The following is an 18555-nucleotide window of genomic DNA, read 5'->3' on the forward strand; positions in this document are numbered from 1 at the left end:
GTAAATACTGAACCCAGGACCCAGCCCTTGCTGGATTGTAATCTCCTGGTTATCATTCCAGCTAGCATCTCTGTCAACATAGCAGATGGGTGTGTTTATGCCCGTCTCTTCTTGTCACCCACTGTTTGTGTGTGTGTGTGTGTGTGTGTGTGTGTGTGTGTGTGTGTGTGTGTGTGTGTGTGTGTGTGTGTGTGTGTGTGTGTGTGTGTGTGTGTGTGTGTGTGTGTGTGTGTGTGTGTGTGTGTGTGTGTGTGTGTGTGTGAGTGTGTGAGAGAGAGAGAGAGAGCTGTCAGTCAGAGGAGAGCTAGCAAGTGGCAGGGTGGCCAGAGTTCAGAGGGGCTGTCTGTTCTGTCTCTGAAGGGTTTATACTGACAGCACAGAAAAGTGACAAAGAGAGGAGGAGGGTAAAAAAGAGAGAGAGAAAGAGAGAGGGAGGGACAGAGGGAGAGAGAGACCGAGAGGGAGAGAGGGAGAGAGAGGAAGAGAGAGACATTGCAGGAGAAAGAGAAAGAAAGAGGAGAAGAGAAGAAGAGAGCGAGAGAGAGCGAAGGAGAGAGAGAATATTACTGTCAACACTGCCAAAAGAGACCCAGGACTGACAGCACTTGTAGCTGTATTTAAATATAAACATCTCTATTTGCAATGTGACAATGTCCATCAGAGGGCAGCATTAATATGCTGTTTGCAATCTGTACACGTTAGTAGACAATGCATGTGATGTAATCGCAATGTGTTGGATTCGAAACTTGTTTTGAAGCTAGTACCGTGCCCAGTATGTAAAATGACACCGTTTGTTTTGGCAACTTCTCTGCATTTTTGCGGTGTCAAAATGTCACCCATGTGTGTCTCCAAGCAGTTACCCCAACGGGACATATGGGGGCAGAGGAAGCCAAAAGAGGGGAAGGTAGGGCCAGAGAAGGCCAGCAGAGGGGCAGAGGAGAAGCATAAGGGACGAAAGGGGAGCTGAGGGGCCATAGAGAGGAGCTGAATCACAATGACCTCTCCAATGACCGCAGGATATTATAGACACTGAATATAGAAAACTCTTCTAGATTTCCATCACTCTGTGATATATACAACATCTAGACAAGTGTTTGATGTACTGTATTGATACAGCAAGGGCTTATCTTACATAAAGCCATTTGAAAACATTGAAAGAGATAATATAATGGGGACTGTGGCCATGGAAAACAGCTCTCAAACTTCCTTGTTAAAGTCTGTAAAAGTCACAATAAAGTGTTGAATCATGATAAAATCTCAGCATAAGGAGAATTGCATAACTCTTCATTAATTAACTCAAACACAATCCCATGGATAACGTCCTGATGGCCTGACATGTGTCTGCGTTCGAGACATACTGTTAGGTGTCTGAAGGCGTATGTGTGTTTGTTTGTGCGTTTGAGTGTGTTTTTGTGTCTTGTCTTGGAGTCTGTCTCTCTGAGCTGTGAACAGGGCGATGTGCGCTGTGTTTTTGTACGTGTTCATTAAGCCTCCATCCGTTGAGGAATCAAAGGCGAGAGGATTAGAGACGTCTGCAGTCCGACCGAGATAGGAGAATGAGAGGAGGAGGGGAGGAAGAGAGAAGGGGAGAGAGAGAGAGAGCTCTCTGTTTGCTTTAGAACAGCGGATGGAGCTAGATAAGAACTAGCTTTAAAGGCGGCCAAAGTTTTAAATGTTTTTATGAGTCAGTTAAGAGTCTATTAATTCTCCTCCAGATAATGACTGTGAGAAGAGGAAATGAGAGGAGTCTGAAACTCCAGGCCATTTGAGCTGCGCTGAGTTTTGGGGGGCTGAAAACGTCTTTGATAAAACTTGACAATCAAAAGTGGGAGAAACTTCAAAGTAACTTTAAAAGCATTGAGGATAATTATGCTGGCATTATTTTTCAGCTTTTCACACATATCCTCCTCCCTGTGCATCTCTCTGTCTCTCTCTCTCTCTCTGTCCCCGAGTTCACCTCTCTGGCTGGTTGTATTGGCATCCTGGTTACCTAGCCCACTAATCCCGGGGACCGTCACATTTAAATAGTCTTTTCACTGTGGAGCATTCATCTCTCAGCATTCAGCTCTCAGCATTCAGCTCTCAGCATTCAGCTCTCAGCCAGAGGCAGACAGACAGACAGAGAGGAGCTGCAGAGATAAAGAGACACAGATTACGCAAACACGCAAGCTCAACACGCACACACACACACACCCACACACACACACACACACACACACACACACACACACACACACACACACACACACACACACACACACACACACACACACACACACACACACACACACACACACACACACACACACACACACACACACACACATTGTATCTCTCTGCCTGTTTAATTAGCCCAGAAGTTTATCAGGGTGATCAGGAGTTGAGATAGAGCCAATCTTCTCCTCTTTCTCTTTCTCTTGCTCCTCCCTTCCCTCTCTCTGAGCCAATAGTCTCTTTTTGATATCTATCTCTTTCTTTCTTTCCCTGTCTTTCTCTCTGAGCCAACTACAGCCTCTAAAATAATCTCTGGCATTTTTGTAAACCACACATCAAAGTTCCACATTGTGGATTCCACCGTTTTATTTTGTGTTGTTTTCTTTGTTTGAATATGTGTCTTTACTGATTTATTCCTTTGTGTGATATGTATGTGACAGTTACATATCATTGCTACTATCAATGTACGTGACAGAACAACAAGAGAAAGAAAAATACAGTGAGTTGTTTAAATGGTTGTGAAGGCTATAAGGTTGACCCCTGGATAGGTTCATATTCCTCCAGCTCTCCTGGTGACTCCAACTCTTTTTCTTCCCTGAACTCCTTCTTTTTTGTTTTATTTGGTTTTATCAGCCTTGGAAGTGAAATCCAGGACGGACCTTGAAAAGAGCTCAGTAAAGATTCGGACATTCCCCATATCTCTCTCTCACTCTCTGTCTCTCTCTCTCTTTCTCTCCCCATCTCACTCTCCATCCCTGTCCCCCCTCTCTCTCCCTCTGCCAACATTCCTCTTCAGGATAATCAATATCATCGTTTTTCTTTTTTGTGTTAGTTTGGCCAGAAAGGAGCTGGAAACGTAAAATGTGGAGCAAGAATGGAACAAAAGGAAAACCTAGCACAGATGAGTGTGTGTGTGTGTGTGTGTGTGTGTGTGTGTGTGTGTGTGTGTGTGTGTATATGTGTGTGTGTGTGTGTGTGTGTGTGTGTGTGTGTGTGTGTGTGTGTGTGTGTGTGTGTGTGTGTGTGTGTGTGTGTGTGTGTGTGTGTGTGTGTGTGTGTGTGTGTGTGTGTGTGTGCGTGAGGTAGTGCCATGCCAAAGCATTCCTCCTCGCCAATACCATGCTGGCCGTAAACTGAGATGTCCTCTCCTGTCAGACAGCTGCAGACTGAACTAATCTGTCATTGGCCTAATTAGAAATGATTGAGTTATAAGTGTGGAACAGACATTCCACACACTGGCCAGAAGCAGTTAGTGACAGTTTCCACAACAAATGATCATTGAGCGAATACATTTTCTGGGACTCCGATGAATAGGAGACTTGGAACCCTCTCAAAGTATAATAGCACCACAGCAATGATTTGGTATAAATACAGTAATAACAGAAGTATTTTTGCAGCATTCCAGCTCAGTCTTAAATGTCTGAATGGTGGAGGCAGACACGAGTTGTACCATCACATTAATGCCCTCATCACATACCTTGAACTGTTTCTGGCCAAATAACAGCATCTGTGTAGCATTGCATGTCAGGGGTGATTTGTTCTTATGGTGCACTAGAAGAAGAATGACTAATGGGAAGTAGAATTAAACTGAAATGCCCTCTTGTCATCCTTCCTTCTTCTCATTTAGCAGACACTCTTATCCAGAACGATTTACAGGAGCAATTAGGGTTAAGTGCCTTACTCAATGGGACATCAATGATTTCTTTCACTTAGTTGGCTCGGTATTCAAACCAGTGACCTTTCGGTTACTGGCCCAACGCTCATCCTTCTCCTCGTTCCCCTTCTCCTCCTTCTCCTTCTCTTTCTTCTCCTCCTCCTCCTCCTCCTCATTCTCCTTCTTCACCTCTTTCTCCTCTTCCTCCTTCTCCTCCTCCTCTTCCTCCTTCTCCTCCTCCTCTTCCTCCCCTCCTCCTCCTCCTCCTTCTCCTCCTCCTCCAGCACACCTAACACTGTTTTATCAACAGGAAACATTACAGCAGTGATCTCCGAGAGGGAGAAGTGAGCCAATGTGCACACTCTAGCCCCAACAGCCGAGCGGCACCAACAAAGACACGCACAGAGAGAGGCAAAGCACTTTTTTATTCATGTTTTATTTTTAACTGGGAGCGGGGGTTGGTAGATCAGCTTTAATGCTGCAGATTGTGGGTTTTATAAATGTAATTGTTTGCATAATTTCTAATGCCCCTTATTTTCTTTTCTTTTTCCTTTTCTTTTATTTATACCTTTTTCGCTCTATCCTACCATCCCTACACTGATTGGCGTAAACTAACTCGGCAATACTTCTACTGCTACTTGCAGCTATTCTCGCTCACATGTACGGTACATGTAGTTAAATAATTATAAATATATTCCTCATTTCCTTTTTCTGCGAGTGCTGGATTTTTACCCACAGCAGCCAATCCACCGTTCATTCTGATTTTAACTCCAAATCTCTGATGTCCACAGATTAACCCATCTTTCCCAGTAAAATACCATTTAGCTATTTTCTTTTGCAATACATCCCTCCATTTTACTGTGATATCTTACGAGGGTCCTGAACCTCCCTATTTCTAACTTGTCTACCGATATTGCCCTATATATAAATACTTTACCCACCAGTATAACAATATTACCCATAGACTGATCGTAGTTTTTCAGATCCCGCTAAAAATGCAGTTTGCAGGTCCATCTGAACCGTGATATTATGACATAACCATTCTTGGACCTGACTCCAAAAGCAAGCCACCGATGGAAAGTACCAGAAACTATGTTCTTTTGATTCTGTTTCCTCATGGCAGTCTGCACAAGGCTGACTTTTTCAATGCCTCTATAATTGAGCATTATTTTTGTTGCAAGTATTTTATATAATATGTTAAATTGAAATTAACAGATTGATGTGTCAATTATTGTTTTATATGTCAGTTCATAGACCTGATGCCAAGGTATTGGACAACAAAGACCTGTTCCCAACTGACTTTAATTTTATACGACATTGTAATCTAACCTTTTGACTTGACGTGAAACTGATACGATTTATACGAATCGTTTTAAGCCCTTTGTGATTTTTAATGGGTTGCAGACAGACAAATTCTTTAATTTATTTTTTAAGTAATTGTCTCTTCTAATTTTGTGGCAGAGCCGCAATGAGTTGATTCTAATTTTGAATTGAGTTTACACCTCCACACACTGTTGTTAGTTGCTTGTGTGATACAATTTTACCATCCTTATTTACAATTTCCTTCATAAATACAATGCACTTATTTTACATTTTACATTTTACAAAACAGTTTTTTCTTTATCAGTACATTGGACTTTGGTCATATTATTTTCTGTAATATCACATCTGCCGTAAATTGAAATTGTAGCCAACTCTCTATGACGTCATTTAAAAAGGAGAGATCCACTGTCAATCCACCAAAAATGTAAGGTTTAAATCTGCAAAAAGGCAAAGAGCCCACTCTTTGCATTTGGAAGGTATTCAGACTCTTTGACTTTTTCCATATTTAGTTACGTTACAGCCTTATCTAAAATGGATTAAATAAAACATTTTCCTCATCAATCTACACACAATACTCCATAATGACAAAGTGAAAACAGGTTTTTATAATTTTTGCAAATTACATTAAAAAAAACAGAAATACCTTATTTACATAAGTATTCAGACCCTTTGCTATGAGACTCGAATTGAGCTCAGGTGCATCCTGTTTCCATTGATCATCCTTGCAACTTGATTGGAGTCCACCTGTGCTAACTTCAATTGATTGGACATGATTTGAAAATGCAAACACATGTCTAAGGTCCCAAGGTTGACAGTGCATGACAGAGCAAAAACTAAGACAGGATTGCGACGAGACAGGATTGTGTCGAGGTACAGATCTGGGGAAGGGTACCAAAAAATGTCTGCAGCATTGAAGGTCCCCAAGAGCACAGTGGCCTCTATCATTCTTAAATGGAAGATGTTTGTAACCACCAAGACTCTTCCTAGAGCTGGCCACCCGGCCAAACTGAGCAATCGGGGGAGAAGGGCCTTGTTCAAGGATGTGACCAAGAACCTGATGGTCAATCTGACAGAGCTCCAGAGTTCCTCTGTGGAATAACAACCTTCCAGAAGGACAACCATCTCTGCAGCACTCCACCAATCAGGCCTTATTGGTAGAGTGGCCAGCTGGAAGCCTCTCCTTAGTAAAAGGCACATGACAGCCAGCTTGGAGTTTGCCAAAAGTCATCTAAAGGACTCTCAGACCATGAGAAACAAGATTCTCTGGTCTGATGAAACCTAGACTGAAGTCTTTGTCCTGAACGCCAAGCGTCACGTCTGGAGGAAACCTGGCACCATCCCTACGGTGATGCATGGTGGTGGCAGCATCATGCTGTGGGGATATTTTTCAGTGGCAGGGACTGGGAGACTAGTCAGGATTGAGGGAAAGATGAACGGAGTAAAGTACTGAGAGATCCTTGATGAAAACCTCCTCCAGAACACTCAGGACCTCAGACTGAGGCGACAGGACAACGACCCTAAGCACACAGCCAAGACAACACAGGAGTGGCTTCGGGACAAGTCTCTGGATGTCCATGAGTGGCCCAGCCAGAGCTCGGATTTGAACCCGAACGAACATCGCTGGAGAGACCTGAAAATAGCTTTGCAACGATGCTCTCCACCCTACCTGACAGAGGTTGAGAGGATCTGCAGAGAAGAATGGGAGAAACTCCCCAAATACAGGTGTGCCAAGTTCGTAGCGTCATACCCAAGAAGACTCAAGGCTGTAACCGCTGCCAAAGGTGCTTCAACAAAATACTGAGTAAAGGGTCTGAATATTTATGTAAATGCATTATTTCATTTTTTTATAAATAAGCAATACATTTTTTTTTAAATGTTTAAAAACAATTGAATACATTTTAGAATAAGGCCATAACGTAACAAAATGTGGAAAAAGTCAAAGGGGTCTGAATACTTTCCGAATGCACTGTAAACATAGGATGGGACCCTCTTATAGTTTGCTAGAAAACCAGTTTGGATTTAAATCAAATTTTGGAATAATAGATTATTTAAGTGAGAGGTTTAATGCCATAATATTGAATCGTTTTTACCTTCCAAATTCATGTTTGTTATATAAATATGCTGATTTAACTTTATCTTGTTTGCCATTCCAAATAAAGTGAAATATTATTTTCTCTAGTGATTTTAAAAAGGATTCTCCTGGAGTTGGTAGAGCCGTGAATAAATATTTTAACTGTGGTATAACTAGAGAATTAATCAGGGTAATCTTCCCATAAATGGATAATTGTTTAATAATATTTCACTGGTTACACTGGTGACCATATCCCCCGCGCATCCCGCAAAGGCGGAGGTGTTGCTAACATTTACGATTGCAAATTTCAATTTACAAAAAAAAAACAACAACGACGTTTTCGTCTTTTGAGCTTCTAGTCATGAAATCTATGCAGCCTACTCAATCACTTTTTATAGCTACTGTTTACAGGCCTCCTGGGCCATATGCAGCGTTCCTCACTGAGTTCCCTGAATTCCTATCGGACCTTGTAGTCATCGCAGATAATATTCTAATTTTTGGTGACTTTAATATTCACATGGAAAAGTCCACAGACCCACTCCAAAAGGCTTTCGGAGCCATCATCGACTCAATGGGTTTTGTCCAACATGTCTCTGGACCTACTCACTGCCACAGTCATACTCTGGACCTAGTTTTGTCCCATGGAATAAATGTTGTGGATTTTAATGTTTTTCCTTATAATCCTGGACTATCGGACCACCATTTTATTACTTTTGCAATCGCAACAAACAATCTGCTCAGACCCCAACCAAGGAGCATTAAAAGTCGTGCTATAAATTCTCAGACAACCCAAAGATTCCTTGATGCCCTTCCAGACTCCCTCTGCCTGCCCAAGGACGTCAGAGGACAAAAATCCGTTTACCACCTAACTGAGGAACTCAATTTAACCTTGCGCAATACCCTAGATGCAGTTGCACCCCTAAAAACTAAAAACATTTGTCATAAGAAACTAGCTCCCTGGTATACAGAAAATACACAAGCTCTGAAGCAAGCTTCCAGAAAATTGGAACGGAAATGGCGCCACACCAAACTGGAAGTCTTCCGACTAGCTTGGAAAGACAGTACCATGCAGTATCGAAGAGCCCTCACTGCTGCTCGATCATCCTATTTTTCCAACTTAATTGAGGAAAATAAGAACAATCCGAAATTTCTGTTTGATACTGTCTCAATGCTAACTAAAAAGCAGCATCCCCCAAGAGAAGATGGCTTTCACTTCAGCAGTAATGAATTCATGAACTTCTTTGAGGAAAAGATCATGATCATTAGAAAGCAAATTACGGACTTCTCTTTAAATCTGAATATTCCTCCAAAGCTCCGTTGTCCTGAGTCTGCACAACTCTGCCAGGACCTAGGATCAAGGGAGACACTAATGTGTTTTAGTACTATATCTCTTGACACAATGATGAAAATAATCATGGCCTCTAAACCTTCAAGCTGCATACTGGACCCTATTCCAACTAAACTACTGAAAGAGCTGCTTCCTGTGCTTGGCCCTCCTATGTTGAACATAATAAACGGCTTTCTATCCACCGGATGTGTACCAAACTCACTAAAAGTGGCAGTAATAAAGCCTCTCTTGAAAAAGCCAAATCTTGACCCAGAAATTATAAAAAACTATCGGCCTATATCGAATCTTCCATTCCTCTCAAAAATTTTAGAAAAAGCTGTTGCGCAGCAACTCACTGCCTTCCTGAAGACAAACAATGTATACGAAACGCTTCAGTCTGGTTTTAGACCCCATCATAGCACTGAGACTGCATTTGTGAAGGTGGTAAATTACCTTTTAATGACGTCAGACCGAGGCTCTGCATCTGTCCTCGTGCTCCTAGATCTTAGTGCTGCTTTTGATACCATCGATCACCACATTCTTTTGGAGAGATTGGAAACCCAAATTGGTCTACATGGACAAGTCCTGGCCTGGTTTAGATCTTATCTGTCGGAAAGATATCAGTTTGTCTCTGTGAATGGTTTGTCCTCTGACAAATCAACTGTAAATTTCGGTGTTCCTCAAGGTTCCGTTTTAGGACCACTATTGTTTTCACTATATATTTTAACTCTTGGGGATATCATTCGAAAACATCATGTTAAATTTCACTGCTATGCGGATGACACACAGCTGTACATTTCAATGAAACATGGTGAAGCCCCAAAATTGCCCTCGCTAGAAGCCTGTGTCTCAGATATAAGGAAGTGGATGGCTGCAAACTTTCTACTTTTAAACTCGGACAAAACAGAGATGCTTGTTCTAGGTCCCAAGAAACAAAGAGATCTTCTGTTGAATCTGACAATTAATCTGGATGGTTGTACAGTCGTCTCAAATAAAACTGTGAAGGACCTCGGCGTTACTCTGGACCCTGATCTCTCTTTTGAAGAACATATCAAGACTGTTTCAAGGACAGCTTTTTTTCCATCTACGTAACATTGCAAAAATCAGAAATTTTCTGTCCAAAAATGACGCAGAAAAATTAATCCATGCCTTTGTTACTTCTAGGTTGGACTACTGCAATGCTCTACTTTCCGGCTACCCGGATAAAGCACTAAATAAACTTCAGTTAGTGCTAAACACGGCTGCTAGAATCCTGACTAGAACCAAAACATTTGATCATATTACTCCAGTGCTAGCCTCCCTACACTGGCTTCCTGTTAAGGCAAGGGCTGATTTCAAGGTTTTACTGCTAACCTACAAAGCATTACATGGGCTTGCTCCTACCTATCTTTCCGATTTGGTCCTGCCGTACATACCTACACGTACGCTATGGTCACAAGACGTGGGCCTCCTAATTGTCCCTAGAATTTCTAAGCAAACAGCTGGAGGCAGGGCTTTCTCCTATAGAGCATCATTTTTATGGAATAGTCTGCCTACCCATGTGAGAGACGCAGACTCAGTCTCAACCTTTAAGTCTTTACTGAAGACTTATCTCTTCAGTAGGTCCTATGATTAAGTATAGTCTGGCCCAGGAGTGTGAAGGTGAACGGAAAGGCTGGAGCAACGAACCGCCCTTGCTGTCTCTGCCTGGCCGGTTCCCCTCTCTCCACTGGGATTCTCTACCTCTAACCCTGTTACAGGGGCTGAGTCACTGGCTTACTGGTGTTCTTCCATGCCTTCCCTGGGAGGGGTGCGTCACTTGAGTGGGTTGAGTCACTGATGTGGTCTTCCCGACTGGGTTGGCGCCCCCCCTTGGGTTGTGCCGTGGCGGAGATCTTTGTGGGCTATACTCGGCCTTGTCTCGGGATGGTAAGTTGGTGGTTGGAGATATCCCTCCAGTGGTGTCGGGGCTGTGCTTTGGCAAAGTGGGTGGGGTTCTATCCTACCTGTTTGGCCCTGTCCGGGGGTTTCATCGGATGGGGCCACAGTTTCTCCTGACCCCTCCTGTCTCAGCCTCCAGTATTTATGCTGCAGTAGTTAATGTGTCGGGGGGCAAGTGTCAGTCTGTCACATCTGGAGTATTTCTCTTGTCTTTTTCGGTGTCCTGTGTGAATTTAAATATGCTCTCTCTAATTCTCTCTTTCTCTCTTTCTTTCTTTCTCTCTCTCGGAGGACCTGAGCCCTAGGACCATGCCTCAGGACTACCTGGCTTGATGACTCCTTGCTGTCCCCAGTCCACCTGGCCGTGCTGCTGCTCCAGTTCCAACTGTTCTGCCTGCGGCTATGGAACCCTGACCTGTTCACCGGACGTGCTACCTTTCCCAGGCCTGCTGTCCCAGACCTGCTGGAACCCTGACCTGTTCACCGGACGTGCTACCTGTCCCAGACCTGCTGTTTTCAACTCTCTAGAGACAGCAGGAGCGGTAGAGATACTCTCAAAGATCGGCTATGAAAAAGCCAACTAACACTTACTCTTGTGTTACTGACCTGTTGCACCCTCGACAACTACTATGATTATTATTATTTGACCATGCTGGTCATTTATGAACATTTGAACATCTTGGCCATGTGTTGTTATAATCTCCACCCGGCACAGCCAGAAGAGGACTGGCCACCCCTCATAGCCTGGTTCCTCTCTAGGTTTCTTCCTAGGTTTTGGCCTTTCTAGGGAGTTTTTCCTAGCCACCGTGCTTCTACACCTGCATTGCTTGCTGTTTGGGGTTTTAGGCTGGGTTTCTGTACAGCACTTTGAGATATCAGCTGATGTAAGAAGGGCTATATAAATACATTTGATTTGATTTGATTTTGTTTCCCTCTCCATGGTTTCAAGATTGTATCTATTTTGCTAAGTTGTCTGGCTGTCACGGCTGTTCAAAGGATCGGACCAAAATGCAGCGTGTTCATAGTTCCACATATTTTATTTAACACTAAATACTTGAATACACAAAACAACAAATCGTGACGCAGAGAGAAAACACACTACTCAAGAATTAATCACCCACAAAAACAGGTGGGACAAACATCAACTTAAATATGACCTCCAATTAGAGACAACAGCAACCGGCTGCCTCTAATTGGAGATCATACCAAACAAAACCAACATAGAAATACCAAACTAGAAACTGAACATAGAAATACAAAACATAGACAAACACCCCCTGTCACGCCTGACCTACTCTAGCATAGAAAATAACAACTTACTATGGTCAGGACGTGACACTGTCAAAGTTAATAGTTGCAAGATCGCTTAACTTCTCTGGGATATGTACATCAAGCACATCGACCTCACCATCCACCCATTTAATCAGGAGACTACATGGCAATTTAAAGTTTGTGTCTTTTAGAAACCAAATCCATAATATAGTACACTTATCAAAGTTGGTTTTAGTCCAGAGAAACTGGAGAAATTATTCAGGTCCTCAATGAGGCCCTTCAAGTTTGAAGATTAAGGACTCAAGAGAAAATTTGAATAATCTGCGTACATTGATACTATTGTCTCTAATCCATATATGTTTTGCCCCTTAAAGTTATCATTAGATTTTTAAAGCTAACAGTTCAATGGCCATAATTAATAGGTATGGTGACCAGAGGGCAGCCTCTTTACAATTTAAAGTTCTCAGAGAAGTAACTGTTATTTGTTATTTTACATAAAGGATTGTTGTATGTGACTTTTACCCACCTTATGAGAGATTCTCCAAAGTTTAAAAAAATCCAGGCACCTATAAATAGATTCTAGACGTACTTTATCATAGGATTTCTCAAACTCTGGTGTCCCTGCATTCTCATAGTTTACCATTATTTCTAGTAATTGTCTAATGTCTCCAATATCTCTTCCTTTTAAGAATCCCGTCTGATCGTGATAAATCATGTCAGGTAGGACTTTGTTAACTCTATGAGCAATACATTTTGCATCGCAACATTGAAGGGTGAGGGACATTACTTTTTTTAGACTTTGTATTTTTATTGCCCCCCTGGCTCCAGCTTCAATAGCAGAGATATCAGTCCCTCTTTTTGGGTTTCCGACAGTTTGCCATTTATATTCGAGTAATTAAAACATGATAGTAATGGATCTTTCAGTAGTTCATAAAACGTTTGATGTATCTCTATTGGAATTGTCACGTCCTGACCATAGTAAGATGTGATTTTCTATGGTAGAGTAGGTCAGGGTGTGACAGGGGGTGTTTTGTGTTTTTCTATTTCTATGTTTAAGTTCTAGTTTTTCTATTTCTATGTTTTTTGGGGGGGGTTGATCTCCAATTGGAGGCAGCTGGTCCTCATTACCTCTGATTGGAGATCATATTTAAGTATGGGTTTTTCTTCCTGGGTTTTGTGGGTGATTATCTTTTGAGTAGTGTTTGTTTCTCTCTGCGTCACGGTTTGTTGTTTCGTAATTCAGTTATTTATGTTTTGCAAAGTTTCACGGATTTAATAAAATGTGGAACTACAACCACGCTGCACTTTGGTCCGATCCTGTAGACAACCGTGACAGGAATGCCGTCGAGACCAGGGGTTTTCCCCGTCTGAAAGGAGTCAATTGCCAACCATAGTTTGTCATGTGCAATTAGACCTTCACAAGATTGTTTTTGGGTCACAGATCGTTTAACATGTTTTCTGGGGAGACGGATGTCGCAAAACTCATCGTCATGTAAGGTTGCAGGATATTGACTGGAGAACATTTGTTTAAAATATTTTACTTCCTCATTCAAAATATATTTTGGTGAGAAGGATTTCTCCATCGTTTGTAAAAAAAATGTGTGGGTTATTTTTGGTTGCGTTTCTATATTGAATATTTCGCCATTCTCCATGCAAGTTTTTTAGATAAATTAAACCTGATCTATCCTGAATAAATTCCTCAAACTCCTTTGTTTTGTGTCTAGAATATTCACTGCTTCTGGATTGCATTTATCTACACTATTGATGTGTAATTTTAGATTTTCTATTTCGGTCGTAAGTCTTTTCTCTGTCGCCCGAGACCATTTTAGTTTTTGGGATGAAAATTGAATTGAATGGCCTCTAAAGGCACATTTAAAGGTATCCCATATGATAAGTGGGTCTGCTGAACCTTTTTTATTGTGCAAGAAAGAGTCTGTTATGAATTATTTCGTTTTTGATAAGAAAGTCAATTGTATGGGACATTTTAATTGTATGTGTCCACATAACTTTTTGTATTTATTTTATTTTACCGTTATTTTACCAGGAAAGTTGACTGAGAACACATTCTCATTTACAGCAACGACCTGGGGAATAGTTTCAGGGGATAGGAGGGGGAAGAATGAGCCAATTGTAAGCTGATCAGGGTTGGTGTAATAGGGCTGTGTGCAGCTGGTGCAGAGGAGTCAGGCGCAGGACAGCAGAGATGAGTAATACACGTAATTTTACTCAAGATATACAAAATATAAGACGATAAACCTAGCCCACAATACGGACCGTAAATACAACAAACAATTACTCACAAACAAACATGGGGAAACAGAGGATTAAATAATGAACAAGTAATTGGGGGAGTGAAACCAAGTGTGTAAGACAAGGACAAAACAAATGGAAAATTAAAAGTGGATCGGCGATGGCTTGAAGGCCGGTGACGTCGACAGCCGAACGCCGCCCGAATAAGGAGAGGGACCGACTTCGGCGGAAGTCATGACAGTATCCCCCCCTTGACGCATGGCTCCAGCAGTGCGCCGACACCGATCTCGGGGATGACCCGGAGGACGAGGCGCAGGGCGATCCGGATGGAGACGGTGGAACTCCCGCAGCAACGAAGGGTCCAAGACGTCCTCCACCGGCACCCAGCATCTCTCCTCCGGACCGTACCCCTCCCACTCCATGAGGTACTGAAGGCCCCTCGCCCGACGCCTCGAGTCCAGGATGGCTCGAACAGCATACGCCGGAGCCCCCTCGATGTCCAGAGGGGGCGGAGGAACCTCCCACACCTCAGACTCCTGAAGTGGACCAGCCACCACCGGCCTGAGGAGAGACACATGGAACGAGGGATTAATATGGTAATCTGGGGGAAGCTGTAACCTGTAGCATACCTCGTTCAGTCTCCTCAGGACTTTGAATGGCCCCACAAACCGCGGGCCCAGCTTCCGGCAGGGCAGGGCAGGCGGAAGGGCAGGTTTCGGGGCCTCACTGCGGTGGCGGTCGGCGCTCGCCTTCTGCTGCCTCACGGCCCATTGCAGGTGCACATGAGCGGCATCCCAGGTCTCCTCCGAGCGCTTAAACCATTCGTCCACCGCAGGAGCCTCGATCTGTCTCTGATGCCAAGGTGCCAGAACTGGCTGATACCCCAGTACGAGAGGTTAGTGGAGGAGTGGCGGAGTGAGTTTTGGGCCACCTCTGCCCAGGGGATGAACGCCGCCCACTCCCCCGGCCAGTCCTGGCAATATGACCGCAGAAACCTACCCACATCCTGGTTTACTCTCGCCAGCTGCCCGTTACTCTCGGGGTGAAAACCTGATGTGAGGCTGACCGAGACCCCCAGACGTGCCATGAACGCCCTCCATACCCTGGACGTGAACTGGGGACCCCGATCAGAGACTATGTCCTCAGGCACCCGTAGTGCCTGGAAGACGTGAGTGAACAGGGCCTCCGCAGTCTGTAGGGCCGTAGAGAGACCGGGCAAAGGGAGGAGATGGCAGGACTTCGAAAACCGATCCACAATGACCAGGATCGTGATGTTGCCCTGTGAGGGAGGAAGATCTGTCAGGAAGTCCACCGACAGGTGCGACCATGGCCATTGTGGGCCGTACGCACTACCCTCTGAAGTGCCTTGCGGTCGGCGGCCGAGCAATTGCTGCACCAGGCAGTGATGCAACCGGTCAGGATGCTCTCGATGTTGCAGCTGTAGAACCTTTTGAGGATCTCAGGACCCATGCCAAATCTTTTTAGTTTCTTGAGGGGGAATAGGCTTTGTCGTGCCCTCTTCACAACTGTCTTGGTGTGTTTGGACCATTCTAGTTTGTTGTTGATGTGGACACCAAGGAACTTGAAGCTCTCAACCTGCTCCACTACAGCCCCGTTGATGAGAATGGGGGCGTGCTCGGTGCTCCTTTTCCTGTAGTCCACAATCATCTCCAGAGTCTTGGTTACGTTGAGGGATAGGTTGCTATTCTGGCACCACCCGGCCAGGTTTCTGACCTCCTCCCTATAGGCTGTCTCGTCGTTGTCGGTGATCAGGCCTACCACTGTTGTGTCGTCTGCAAACTTAATGATGGTGTTGGAGTCGTGCCTGGCCATGCAGCCGTGGGTGAACAGGGAGTTGAGCTCCAGTGTTGAGGATCAGCGTGGCAGATGTGTTGCTACCTACCATCACCACCTGGGGGCGGCCCGTCAGGAAATCCAGTATCCAGTTGTAGAGGGAGGTGTTTAGTCCCAGGTTCCTTAGCTTAGTGATGAGCTTTGAGGGTACGATGGTGTTGAACGCTGAGCTGTAGTCAATGAATAGCATTCTCACATAGGTGTTCCTTTTGTCCAGGTGGGAGAGGGCAGTGTGGAGTGCAATGGAGATTGCATCATCTGTGGATCTGTTTGGGCGGTATGCAAATTGGAGTGGGTCTAGGCCCTAGTAATGGCTCACATCAACACCATTATCCCAGAAACCCTAGACTCTAGGGTTTCTGGGATAATGGTGTTGATGTGAGCCATTAATAGCCTTTCAAAGCACTTCATGGCTACTGACGTGAGTGCTACGGGTCTGTAGTCATTTAGGCAGGTTGCCTTTGTGTTCTTGGGCAAAGGGACTATGGTAGTCTGCTTGAAACATGTTGGTATTAAAGACTCAATCAGGGACATGTTGAAAATGTCAGTGAAGACACCTGCCAGTTGGTCCGCACATGCCCGGAGCACAGGTCCAGGTAATCCGTCTGGCCCTGCAGCCTTGTGTATGTTGACCTGTTTAAAGGTCTTACTCACGTCGGCTACGGAGAGCGTGATCACACAGTCGTCCGGAACAGCTGATGCTCTCATGCATGCCTCAGTGTTACTTGCCTCGAAGCGAGCATAGAAGTGATTTAGCTCGTCTGGTAGGCTCGTGTCACTGGGCAGCTCGCGGCTGTGCTTCCCTTTGTAGTCTGTAATAGTTTGCAAGCACTGCCACATCCGGCGAGCGTCGGAGCCGGTGTAGTATGATTCAATCTTAGCCCTGTATTGATGCTTTGCCTGTTTGATGGTTCATCGCAGGGCATAGCGGGATTTCTTGTAAGCTTCCAGGTTAGAGTCCCGCACCTTGAAGGCGGCAGCTCTACCCTTTAGCTCAGTGTGAATGTTGCCTGTAATCCATGGCTTCTGGTTGGGGTATGTGCGTACAGTCACTGTGGGGATGACGTCCTCAATGCACTTATTGATAAAGCCAGTGACTGATGTGGTGTATTCCTCAATGTCATCGGAAGAATCCGGAACATGTTCCAGTCTGTGATAGCAAAACAGTCCTGTAGTTAAGCATTTGCTTCATCTGACCACTTTTTTATAGACCGAGTCACTCGTGCTTCCTGCTTTAATTTTTGCTTGTAAGCAGGAATCAGGAGGATAGAGTTGTGGTCGGATTTACCAAATGGAGGGCGAGGGAGAGCTTTGTACGCGTCTCTGTGTGTGGAGTACAGGTGATGTAGAATCTTTTTCTCTCTGGTTGTAGTTTCCCTGCATTAAAGTCTTCGGCCACTAGGAGACTGGGTGAGTGGTTTCCTGTTTGCTTACTTCCTTATACAGCTGACTGAGTGCGGTCTTAGTGCCAGCATCTGTTTGTGGTGGTAAATAAACAGTCACAAAAAGTATAGCTGAGAACTCTCTAGGCAAGTAGTGTGGCCTGCAATTTATCACAATATAATCTACTTCAGGCGAGCAAAATCTAGAGACTTCCTTAGATTTCGTGCACCAGCTGTTATTTACAAATATGCAGACCGCCCCCCCTCGCCTCGCCCCCCCACACCCTGCCGGGTGTGCTGTTCTATCTTGCCGGTGCAGCATATATCCTGCTAGCTGAATATCCATGTCATCATTCAGCCACGATTCTGTGAAACATAGGATATTACAGTTTTTGATGTCCCGTTGGTAGGATATTCGTGATCGTACCTCGTCTCATTTATTGTTCCAATGATTGCACGTTGGCGAGTAATATTGACGGTAACGGCAGCTTTCTTACTCGCCTTCTTCGGGTCCTGACGAGGCATCCGGCTCTTCGTCCTCTGTAGCTGCGTCGCTTCCTCTTGCGAATAACTGGGATGTCGGCCCTGCCGGGTGTTTGGAGAATATCATGTGAGTCTTGCTTGTTGTTGAAAAGGTCATTGTCTAATCCGAGGTGAGTGATCGCTGTCCTGATATCCAGAAGCTCTTTTCTGCCGTAAGATACGGTTGCTGAAACATTATGTACAAAATAAGTTACAAATAACGCGAAAAAAACACATAATAGCACAATTGGTTGGGCGCCGTAAAACTGCTGCTGTTCTTTGACAAAAAAGTATATTTTTCAGCTTGTGGAATTTCTTCTTCATCTAAAGATGATGCATCGGGCTCTGGGTTGTATTCTTCCCCATCTTCATCTTCAGATACCTCCTCCTCTTCTAAATTCTTGTTCTCGTGTTCCTCCTGGACATCTGAAAAAATCTGATCTACGACCTGTTGGGCACTGAAACGTGCACTCATGGCTTCATTGTGTGTGTGTGTGTGTGTGTGTGTGTGTGTGTGTGTGTGTGTGTGTGTGTGTGTGTGTGTGTGTGTGTGTGTGTGTGTGTGTGTGTGTGTGTGTGTGTGTGGGTGTGTGTGTGTGTGTGTGTGTGTGTGTGTGTGTGTGTGTCTTTGTGGTTTTTGTGGTGTGTAAATGATTTAGGAAAAGTCATAAAATTTCAAGTTGAAAAAATATCATTTTGGGGTTTTCTCTGCTGTTAAACATAGTGGCAGGTCAGTTTTCACCCTTAAGACAACACAAGGGTTAAA

This window comes from Salmo salar, chromosome 25 (assembly GCF_965601325.2).
Source record: "Salmo salar chromosome 25, fSalSal1, whole genome shotgun sequence".
NCBI classification, from domain to species: Eukaryota; Metazoa; Chordata; class Actinopteri; order Salmoniformes; family Salmonidae; genus Salmo; species Salmo salar.